Source organism: Triticum aestivum, chromosome 1B (genome assembly GCF_018294505.1).
Source record: "Triticum aestivum cultivar Chinese Spring chromosome 1B, IWGSC CS RefSeq v2.1, whole genome shotgun sequence".
In the NCBI taxonomy this organism is placed as follows: Eukaryota; Viridiplantae; Streptophyta; class Magnoliopsida; order Poales; family Poaceae; genus Triticum; species Triticum aestivum.
The window spans coordinates 4,646,669-4,657,157 of NC_057795.1; the positions used below are offsets into that span (position 1 = coordinate 4,646,669).

The following is a 10,489-nucleotide window of genomic DNA, read 5'->3' on the forward strand; positions in this document are numbered from 1 at the left end:
ACCTCCTTCGACTTATCACTATCATCGGGTAAAAAAAAGAATTGTTGGTGTTTGGACCATGTAGTATTGAGTTGAGAAAGTCAGTCATGTCCTTCTATGGCACCTCCTTCGACTTATCACTATCACCGGGTGGAAGAGAAGTGATGGATGTGTTCTGAGTGGTATATACAAACGGTGAAATTGTTGTATACAATTTAAAAGCTTAATAACTAAACCAAAATTTTATTTAGAATTTGCAGAAGATAATAAATGCAAAAGGATTTGAATAGTTTTAGAGATAGTGTTTTATTTTCATTATTTGGGCTTGGCCCAAACAAAACACTTCATGCACACAGAAGTACAATACACACGCTCTTTCCCTAAAAATCATGCAAGCACGAACTCATCTCCCTTCCCTTTCCCTATGATCAAGTATCCCTACTGCTCGAAGTGCGAAGCACTGCCACCGGCTGCTCATGTCTCCTCGTCGTTCTCGGGATACAAAGCACTTCATGTTGTGTTCTTCCACCATGGCCATCGGGCTATATTTTTTAAAACCGAACGGGCAACTGAACCGTTGCGTCTGTCACCGGTTGGACCGCCGGTTCATCGATTTGTTCGTGACAAAAAAAACAAGTTATTAAAAATAACCTTAGATCAAATGAGTACACATAATATTGGATGTAATATAAACATAACCAGCCAGGTCACAGGGGCTGAGACATTTTAACTCACCTTCCCTTTAGTTGCCAATTTGAAGGGAGGGATCGAATTATGTTGTGTTTATGGCCAATTGAGCGGTCCATGAGCGATCAATTTAAAATACATAGTGATAACCTGGCTTCTAATGTAAATAATAATCCAATTCTTTTGCAATTGGATACCCAAATTTAGCATACTGCACATTCATCTCTCTTATCGTCAGTGTTTGATTATGCAAAAATAGGTTCAACATGTAAAATCAAGGCAGCTTCTCTGCACACAATTTCTTGGGAAGAGACAACAAACCTTTGCATCATTCAAATGTCACAGGTGACTTGTTTTAGTTTGGGATCTTGAAAGAATCAAACCAACATACCTTTCCCGGCAACAGTCAGCAGTGGTAAGCATGTGCCGCTGGAGCCCGACCAACTTCCCTTGATCCCATTTATTGTCTCCTATCCACGGCGACAAAGTGAAAAAGGTTTCAGCGGACTTAGTCGGGCATCCACGATCAGGTTTTAGAGGGAGAAGACTCACCGCCTGCTGGCAAGGTCGGGACCGTGGTCGTCCGTCTCCGCTTTGCCGGCCGATAAGATCATTGATATTGGCCAGCCAGCTGAGTACTCATCACCTTGCTCTGCTGAATCACCTTGAGGCTATCGTTGGTGCTCCGTGAGGTCTGCGACCAGGCTCTAAAGTCCTTGATTTGCTGTTCGGTTCACCACAGTGACCAGCGAACAGTGTCAGGAGAAAAATGTCGCTTAAAGATCAAGACGGTAGAATAAATCGAGATTATTTCCAAATAAAACGAACAAGAAACTTCATGCATCTACGTGAACAAAATTATAATCAGCAGGGAACATAATTATATTTGACAGAAGCCTCAAACTTGATTGAAATCACAACCGGTACAATTTTCTAAGTTTGGTCTTCACATTTATTCAAAAGAAGAAGAATAAATGTATACCATCATTTCAAATCCAAGACAATATTATCAAGGTTAAGAAAAATCGAATCACAACACAGTCCACTGCAATGAATTCTCAAAATATCTTGGAATTACTCTGCTTCGCGTTATTTAGTATGCTTGTTCTTCTTCCCATAGAGTGTCCGTTGATTCAGCTAGTTGGTGATTGTTTTTAGTCCATAGTAGAAAATTTGTTGCACATGCTGCATGCATGTAAAAAAACAATGCACGGTGCTGTTTTTTTGTCTGTGAATCGTGTGCACAGCCCACGACAACATAACTGAAGACATACTAAATGCTTTCTAGTTAACTCTTCAAATGACTAATCAATACAGTAAGTCCTCACTGCATCTCTAGGTAGGAACCGAATATCCCGGTCTGTTTTCTCTACCAGTTCAGATCTCACAAAAGTAGGGAGTACGAAAAATATAGCAGAAGGGATAACCTGAAGTAGCTATTATGAACCAAGCATCATATATATCAGTTGCCCATTAATGGGTAGTTCGTGCAATGTGCACTATTTCTATTCAAGTAATAAAAGTGATGGAAGACCTCAAGTACGTTCAACCCAGATTACTTACACATGCAATGCACTTGCCATCAATCGGGCTTAAAATTTGTTCACAGGAGACGGAGATATCGGGTTAGAACTTCCCTTGTTTTTACATTGATTTTAGGGTGGATGCAGTAGTAGGGCTCTCTTGAATCTAGATGATGTGCAGGTTAGGTGTGGCTGTGAAGGAGATCTGTGAGTTCTTAATATAATCATGAAAAATAGGAAGCTCTTAATATAATCATGAAAAATAGGATGCTCTAGTTCACAAGAAACCAAATTGGCTCTTATAAGCCGATCGATCGGCACAATCAAAACAGCTGTTAAATTAACAACAAAATTGAAGGTCATGGCTTTGTTGGAGCAAATATCTAATCTCCACATCTTGAATATGTGGGAACCAGATTAGGATGACAATGTCCTACAAATTCTATACTTCATTTTTCTGTGATCTTCATTTTTCTGTGATCAATGCAAATGTCTTCTATGGGCTTCTGGCTACTTGTTGGCAGCAATAGTAGGTTGGTGAGCAACTGAGCCTGCTTCCTTGTTTAGATATTCAGACCAGCACATGGAAAGGCTGAACAAGTATACTTATATAATACTAACAACCTGTCAGTACCAGGGTAATATTTGTTGGTGAAGATGCCTGAAAACCAAAGTTGTGAGTCTAGCTTGTTTCCTCTTGCATCATCTATGTGGAGGTCATGGCTTTCCATACAGCGGAACAGGGCTAAACTCCACACCTTCAACCAACCAGAGAGAGCTAGTTAGGAAAGGTGGTTATAATGGCGTACTGGAAGCTCAACTCTTCTTTGTCTACACTAATGTACTATTTAACTACTTGGGCCCAGATGCATACAAAAATTGAAGATGAAAGGTTAGGTAGATGCAAATGAGGTTACAGTACATTAGGAAAATTCACTGCTACAACGGACCTGCTATTTTGAAACTTATGTTTGGGACTGTATATGCCAATATCTTCATATCATGTGCAGCAGCCTCTTCAAATTGCTAGTCTCGTTGACATGATTTGTGAAAGAGTCCTACAGGCACAAATTATTGATGCAGTAATAAGCTAATCAAGTTTTGTCCAGCCCGTGGCTGCGTCGACGTTGCCGCTGCTATTGCCAGCTTCCGAAGTATAGCAAAAGAATCTGCGTCATGTAAGTTGCAACTCGCACAATCTCGTCGGGAGGCTTGGGAGCAGCATCGTGAACGACAGTGCGATGACAGTTTGCCTGATGGATAACCTCAGGGTGCAGCCAAGGTGCTTGTGACGCGCTCCATCTCCTACTCGTCAAAATCGCCGCGCTGCTCCTGCGCCGACTGAGCGGAGGCAGAGGGAGAGGAGGAACACGTCAACGAGCAGCAAGAAATTGTAATCGAAGCAGGCCGAATTGGCGGAGGGAGGCGGGCGGGTGCAGATCTCGCGCCCGGCGGCTCACCTTGTCATGCGCTGCCGCCGCCTCGTCGTCGTCGAGGAAGGCGAGCAGGGTGTCCGGGCTATCGGCCGCGGGCTTCTTGGCCGGCGGAGCCGCTAGGGCCTTCCTCGGCCGGCGCCGGCTCCACGAGGGGATCTCCGGCCGCGCCTGCTCCTGCTGCTGGCCCGCACGATGGACGACAGGTCCGCGAGAATGGCTGCCACCTCCAGCTCATGCTCGCCGAACTCCTCCTCCCGCGTGGGTCCGCTCCCAGCCGACGCGGCCGCCTTGGATCTCACTGAGCGAGCGAGGGATTGGGTGGAGCTCTGCGGGCGATGGCGAGAGCAGGGGAGGAGGCGGAGGATTCGTTTGGTAGTTACATCGAATCGTTTTTTCTCATTTATTTTTGGACTGCGGGTTAATTTCAAAGAAATAGAGGGGCTTTTTCGCAAAAACGCCGACGACGTACGACCAGAAGCACTCCGTGCTTTATTAGTAGGGAAAGATTGAATGAAAATGTCGTGTGTCGAGAAAATCACAAAGGAGGAAACTAGCAGCTAGGCGAGTGGTCGCTCATGCGTCCTGACTGCTCACGATCGGGACCATCGGCTCGGGCTTGGGAAGGGCAACATGGAAACCCGGCGAGGTGATGTTCACTTGGACCTTGCATTGCGGCACACTGGTTAGCTCGGTGCTCGTAGAACCAACAGGCGGGTGGGAACTAGCTAGAGGCACGAAAATGCCATCAAAGATCATAACACGAATCTCCCCCGTATGTGTGTCAAAGTAGAAGTCGATATCGCCTGCAAGATCGACGACAGTGGCCTCACCATTGCTTGGACGTGGAGGTGGAGTCATGGCATGAAGCCGCACATAAACCCGCAAGCGCGACTTGTCTGTTTGCAATTGCATTGGCACCGCGACCACGGACCTCCCTAGTTGAAGTGGAACCATGGAGGAGCCATCAGGCGAGGGGACGAGCTCCACTTTCTCGTACTCTTTACGCATGAAGAGCAGCACCCTGCTTTCCGTTGTCTGGCACAACGAGGTGATCTCGCCGTAGACGTGGGTGATGCCGGCATGATGGAGGAGCAGGTTGACCTCCACGGTGGCCTCCACGGCGTCGCTCCACACCGCGTAGGTCACAGATGCGAGGGGGTGGCTGGGGTTTGTGCTGATGGCGGGGTAGGTCGTCACGACCCTGTTGTACACCACGTCTTCGGCGTAGCCATCCCAGAACATGTCGGCACTGACGAATTGGCTGGATGAAGAGTCCGTTCCGAGGATGCCGTCCACTTTAACGACGAAGCTCCCGTCGGCCGAGATGGCTCTGTATGGTCCAGTGAGTACCAAGCTGTCCCTATAAATAGCATGGTCCGCAGTTGAAGTTCCCTGGATGCCAAAAAGCAATTCATATTTATGATGCACAAAAAAATTCGAATTTATTTTCCCAGATTCTAGTTAGAATGTTTTGTTGTGCTGCAAAGTTTGAAGTTCACATGTTGTTTTATACGGGAGAAACAAAAAAGACACAACTTCTTGCACGGATTACGATGCAGAAATGGATGGCTAGATAAGAAGATGCCCAGGAGCCTGAGATCTACAACATGTTATTGAAAAGCAAACCACAAGCTGACATTGGTTATAGACCATTCCAATGTCCTAGCTAGGCTGATACACGAAGACATTGTTTTTTCTAATATAAAGAGAGCTCCCACTTCTATTTTGATTTCAATTAACCGAAGGAAACCACATATCTTATAGAACAACAACACACGTAAACAAAATACTCCATCCGTTAAGAAATATGTATATATACAGACTAAAAGAGTGAAGCAACATATTAATATATGCATACATATACACCTGATTCAGAAATTTTTTATAAACATCTTATATTTGTGAACAGAGGGAGTAGATCGTAATTCATACCTGAGACCGTGATTCGTCATGTTCGTCGTGCTTGTAGATGATCTGGCCGCGTTTCCCGTCGAAGACGACGATGGTGCTGATGGTAGTACCCCCAACAGGTTTCACGCGGTACACCTCCACTAGGGGCCGAGTGCTGACCGACTTGCCGGCCCTCCGCCCGTGCTGCTGGGTTCCGGCGCCGCCCCGGGATGCAGGTGGCTGCAGCCGGGGACCACTGCCCGGCTGCTCCTGACTTGGGCCACCACCCTCAGGCGTCACCGGCGACTGCTCTTGCCGATCTTGCTGTTTTCGTTGTTTACGCTGAGCACCAGGTGAGTTAAGCAGCAGGTGAAGTACATCGAATGCGGGATGTGTCCTCAGATTTTCAAGATTTTCCTTGGCACACTTGATCAGCGCGCGTGACATTTTGCTCCATGTGTCTACGTATCGTACCTGTGTCAGGTTGATTCTGCTGCCTTGGGTGTTCCAACCAGTTCTCACCGTATCGAAGTGTGAAGCCATCCGTGCAGACTCGGCGATGACGACGCACACGCGTGCCAAATCCTTCCTTGTGGCCGTATCAGCTGGCCCCTTTATGTTTGTATATGCCCAGAGCGTACGCACTGCGCGTGTCATGGCTTCCTTTCCAAGATCCAAGTCCGCCAAATTTCCCTTGCATCCAACCAGATCTGGGTAATCTGCATCGCACCCTAGGAAAAACAACTTGGCCGGTTCCTGATCATTGTTTAGATGATCGGGTTCCGGAATAATGTGCGTGCTCCTATTGTCGATGCCAAACTCGAAGTAGTCTCTGTTGCGGTTCTGGAAGCCCACGACAAACACATTGTCGTCCCGGACAATCACAGTTGTCCTTCTTACATCACCTGTGTTTGCATCCTTCTCTGTCAGATTAATGTGCATCCACCTCGCCGGCTTAGGCGTTCGTTGCTCGGGGAGTAAAGGATGATCCACGAGCCAAGGACCGTGCATAGCGATGTACTCGTCTCGTTGTCGGTGGCGGGCGAGCTTGTCACGGAACATGTCGATAAATCTTTCGTAACCACCCACCGCATTGAGGTCAAAGTCCACGGACACAATTTCAGATTCCATCCTGCAGGGCGTGCATCGGATGCATGGTCAACATTTAGTATGTACTCTATATGTATGTTTCAAAATATTTGAAATTCTAGGCTTCTCCTAAGGCACACTTCCTATATTTGACCAAGTTTGTCATACTAAAATATGCTAATATCTACAACATCAAATATAGCTTAGTATTTTGCTTCTTTGGTTGTGCTGGCTTTCTTGCCTCTGCACAAGGGGTGGGCTATGGGTTGGGCTTCACATTTGGTATGAGCGTCCCAGGGCTCTTCAATTTTTCTCGGGGTACTTGGCTTCTAGACCAACTTCTAATTGACTCCTCTTGTGCTTGCACGTGTTGTTTTGTGGAGGAGAATATCTTGGTGAAGAAAAATAGAATGGCAATACGAGCTTCTATCTTAGACCTCACAGTGGATATTGCTGACATGACATAGTATTAACCTAGGAAGGAGCAATACTAGTATCTTCTCATCATACCGTATCGTAATGAATACTCCCTCAATACCAAAATATAGTACGTACGCACGCACTTCCCGAGATCCAACTTTGACCATAAATTTAACCAACGAGACCGATTGCGACGGGAGAAAAAATTATATAATTGAAAACTTTTTTTGAATACGAATTCATTGGTATAACTTTTGCTCCCGACGTAGTCGGTCTCGTTGGTTAAATTTATGGTCAAAGTTGAAGCACGGAAATAGAGCAAGCACTATATTTTGGAATAGAGGGAGTAATAGGTTATTACGTGTCACGCAAAACAACAAATAAACACATCTAAAATATCAACACATGATACTATCCACTATGAAGGTAGTATTATACAATAGTATTCTATGAATAATACTAGTGGACGATACCCCCACAATGAGCAGCTTTTGGGAAACTCCAATAGTTGTTGTGGTGCCAGATAGGATATGTGATGATGTGGCGGAGAATAAATGAGGAGAGAAATCCAAGTTTATGAACTTGAATCAACAATCCTTGTACAAGCTCAAGATGCAAAGAGAGAACAACCTTTTTTTATTATCTCATTTTCTGGTGAAGAACTTAAAATTGTGTAATAACTTTATTAGGTCCACGCACTAACTAAAGCTGTATAATTAGCAAAATAATGGCTGATCTGCATTCCCTCAAAATTCATGGAAAAAGAGACAAAAAAAATTCCCCGATGAGAGCAAAAGTTGGTCCATGTTAGCAGGGGCGTGCCGTAGGAAGTCTGCCTAAACAGGAGTTAGAATACGGAACGACAGAAAAGCCTCATGAAAAATTACAATGTATGGAAACAATAGAATTGTATCACACGCGCACACAGAGAGAGGTATAAAACAAAAGCATTTAATGTACATGAAGTAAACATATGTCTTTACCTGAGCTGCTAGTTGCTAGCTTCAAGGATGTATCTCGGATGGCCAAATTTGAGAGAAGCTAAATGGCAAATGGGATGCTCGTTAATGCTATGACCACGGAGGGCTCAAGTATAAATACAGGCAAGAGGGAAGCCATATGTTACCCCACCAGTTAATTTACTTAAGAAGGGGCTCTTTAACTAGAACATGTATGTATATTCATTGATCATGCAACATAAGATTTCAAAATTAGGCCGACCGGCGACCAAGACCGATAGCATGCATTCATATGATCGATAAGAATGCGCCAAGACTAAAAATCGTCGTGCACCAACTGTTATGTTTAATTTACATAAGAACATACTCTTTAGTTAGTACTTCATCCGATCTAAAATAAGTGTCAGAGGAAGTATGATATTCATGAACATGCAACATAAGAATTTAAAAATAGCATTAAATTAAAACTGGCCGATGACCAAGACTGACCACGTCGGTATACATAATCTATACAAATGCGCCAAGGACTGAAAACAGTCATGTACCAACCATTCTTTTCTTATTGGTTTGAAGGCGTCAAGGGCCGAAAACAATCATTTTCCAACATATCATTTTTATATAGATTTGAATGCGTCAAGGACGAAAACAATCATGTACAAACAATTATTTTTATTGATTTGAAGGAGTCAAGGGCTGAAAACAATCATGTACCCACAACTTATTTTACTACCAAGTGTTAGCATTGAGTGAATAAAGGAGCAACTTGTAATAATATAGTGACTACGGGGTACTCACTGTTCTTTTGAACTAACATCGTACAACAAGCATAAAGGTATTGAACATTCATTGTTACGATGACAAATCACAGTGCCCATCAAATCCATCAATCCCTCTCTTCGACTCCACATTGACCACCTCTAGCTCCACCCTACGATATTATGATGGCGCGTATAGAACAAAATGAACAAATATTACGAAAAGGCAGCTTGGTGTTTTTGCCTCCTGTTGGCGGCGCCGCCGGTCTGCCACATCTTTTGTGGCTCTTGGGCCATGAGTGCGCGTTGGATCCTGGTCCTTGCTGGCGGGAGGGCTCCGTTTTAGGTGCTTCTTCAAGTTTGTTAGAGTTGTGTCCTGCTCAGGAAGACGAGACGGCGACGGCTTCTTGAAGATGGAATATGATTCTCCTCACCTAGCTCCCGTTCCGGTGGTGTGTCTAGCATCGTCGGAGGGCGCGTGGAGGTGTATCTCTGGCGGATCTCACGGAATACAGTCGGTGGTTGTCTTTGGTGGATCCGATCGCATCCGGTCTTTCTTTGTCTTTGTTCATGTGTCTTCAAGTTGGATCCTTCTGACCTAAGCTTTTCTTCATCGGCGTCTGGTGTGTTGGTCCTATGGGACCTTAGCACGACGACTTCCCGACTGTCTTCTACAACATGTTCTGCCCGGCTTTGGCGAGGGAGGGGCGATAATGGCGGCGGGCCTTCAGCTCGCTCCAGTTTATAGTCGTCGCTAGGTGGTCTACGAATCTAGTTGTAATTTTATCATTTCTTGTGTTTGTTGTACTGCCATGATCGGAGATGAATAGATCGAAAGTTTCCCGCAAAAAAAAAGTTTGTTCGTGCCTTAACAAAGTATAGAAGTATAATCACACAGGGGCATTAAGAATCAATTATAACGTTTCCAATTACTTGTTTGTGCTTTCGTAGACAAGAAGAGGAAGAGAGCCGAATCGATTCATAATTTCCTCAAATCGCCATGGCTTCAGGAGAGAGCTGAATCAGATTATTTCGTGGTTAATAAATTGTAGAAGTATAATCCTAACTAAGGCTAAAAAATTCCATTGATGAAATGAGGTAAGCAAAAAATATCTAATTCCAAACCTTTAGAATTTCTTAATACATCATATCTAATAATTATTCACCGTTGAGTGCATCAGGTGGTTAATGTTTTAAGCATGTCCCTTTAGACGAAAGAGTGAATATAAGGATTCCAAGAACCAAGGTAATAGCGAGACCATAATTTAATTAATATCCAAGCTCCTAATCAAAAAAAAATGTCCTCCAAGAGACTGAGCCGGCATATCGTCTTGAGATTTTACGAAGTCACGTAGACGCCTCGTAGTCGACGGGAACGACTTCTCCCGCTGAACGCGATTACCGAAAATTCTGAAATAAATCTAGGATAAATGCTAGCACCAGGACTTGAACCCTGGTGGACCGGAGATACCAATGTCCTCCTAACCATCCAACCACAGCTTGGTTCGCGATCATTGTCGTTTTACGTGCTGGGGCTGCCATATGTTTGACGATGATGTCTTGGTGCCTTGTTCGGAACTTCACACTTGTAAATTAACAACTTGTTTTGTGGTTTGGTTATTCAAAATCATGTCGTAAGCCATGACAACATCATCTAGCAACTTGGACTTGTGATGCTCACAAGTTATCGGTTGGGCATGCCGTATCAGGTCACTCTTATTTGTTTTGTCTTAACTGTTACTAGTATCATT

At 44.4% G+C, this 10,489-nt stretch overlaps 1 long non-coding RNA gene across 3 annotated transcripts; it reads right to left on the minus strand.

The window, feature by feature from the left end:
* Window positions 1-266: 266 nt before the first annotated feature.
* LOC123102831 (uncharacterized) lies at window positions 267-3,992 on the minus strand. 3 transcript variants are annotated; one of them, XR_006449425.1, is made up of 6 exons: window positions 3,650-3,992; window positions 3,386-3,530; window positions 3,140-3,247; window positions 2,824-2,947; window positions 1,219-1,390; window positions 267-1,136 (listed from the first exon to the last, which is right to left on the minus strand). It is a non-coding gene; the product is annotated as an uncharacterized lncRNA (long non-coding RNA). The 3 variants fall into 3 exon arrangements; XR_006449423.1 differs by having other exon boundaries at window positions 3,140-3,530; XR_006449424.1 differs by having other exon boundaries at window positions 2,814-2,947; window positions 3,140-3,530.
* Between the last annotated feature and the right edge of the window lie 6,497 nt (window positions 3,993-10,489).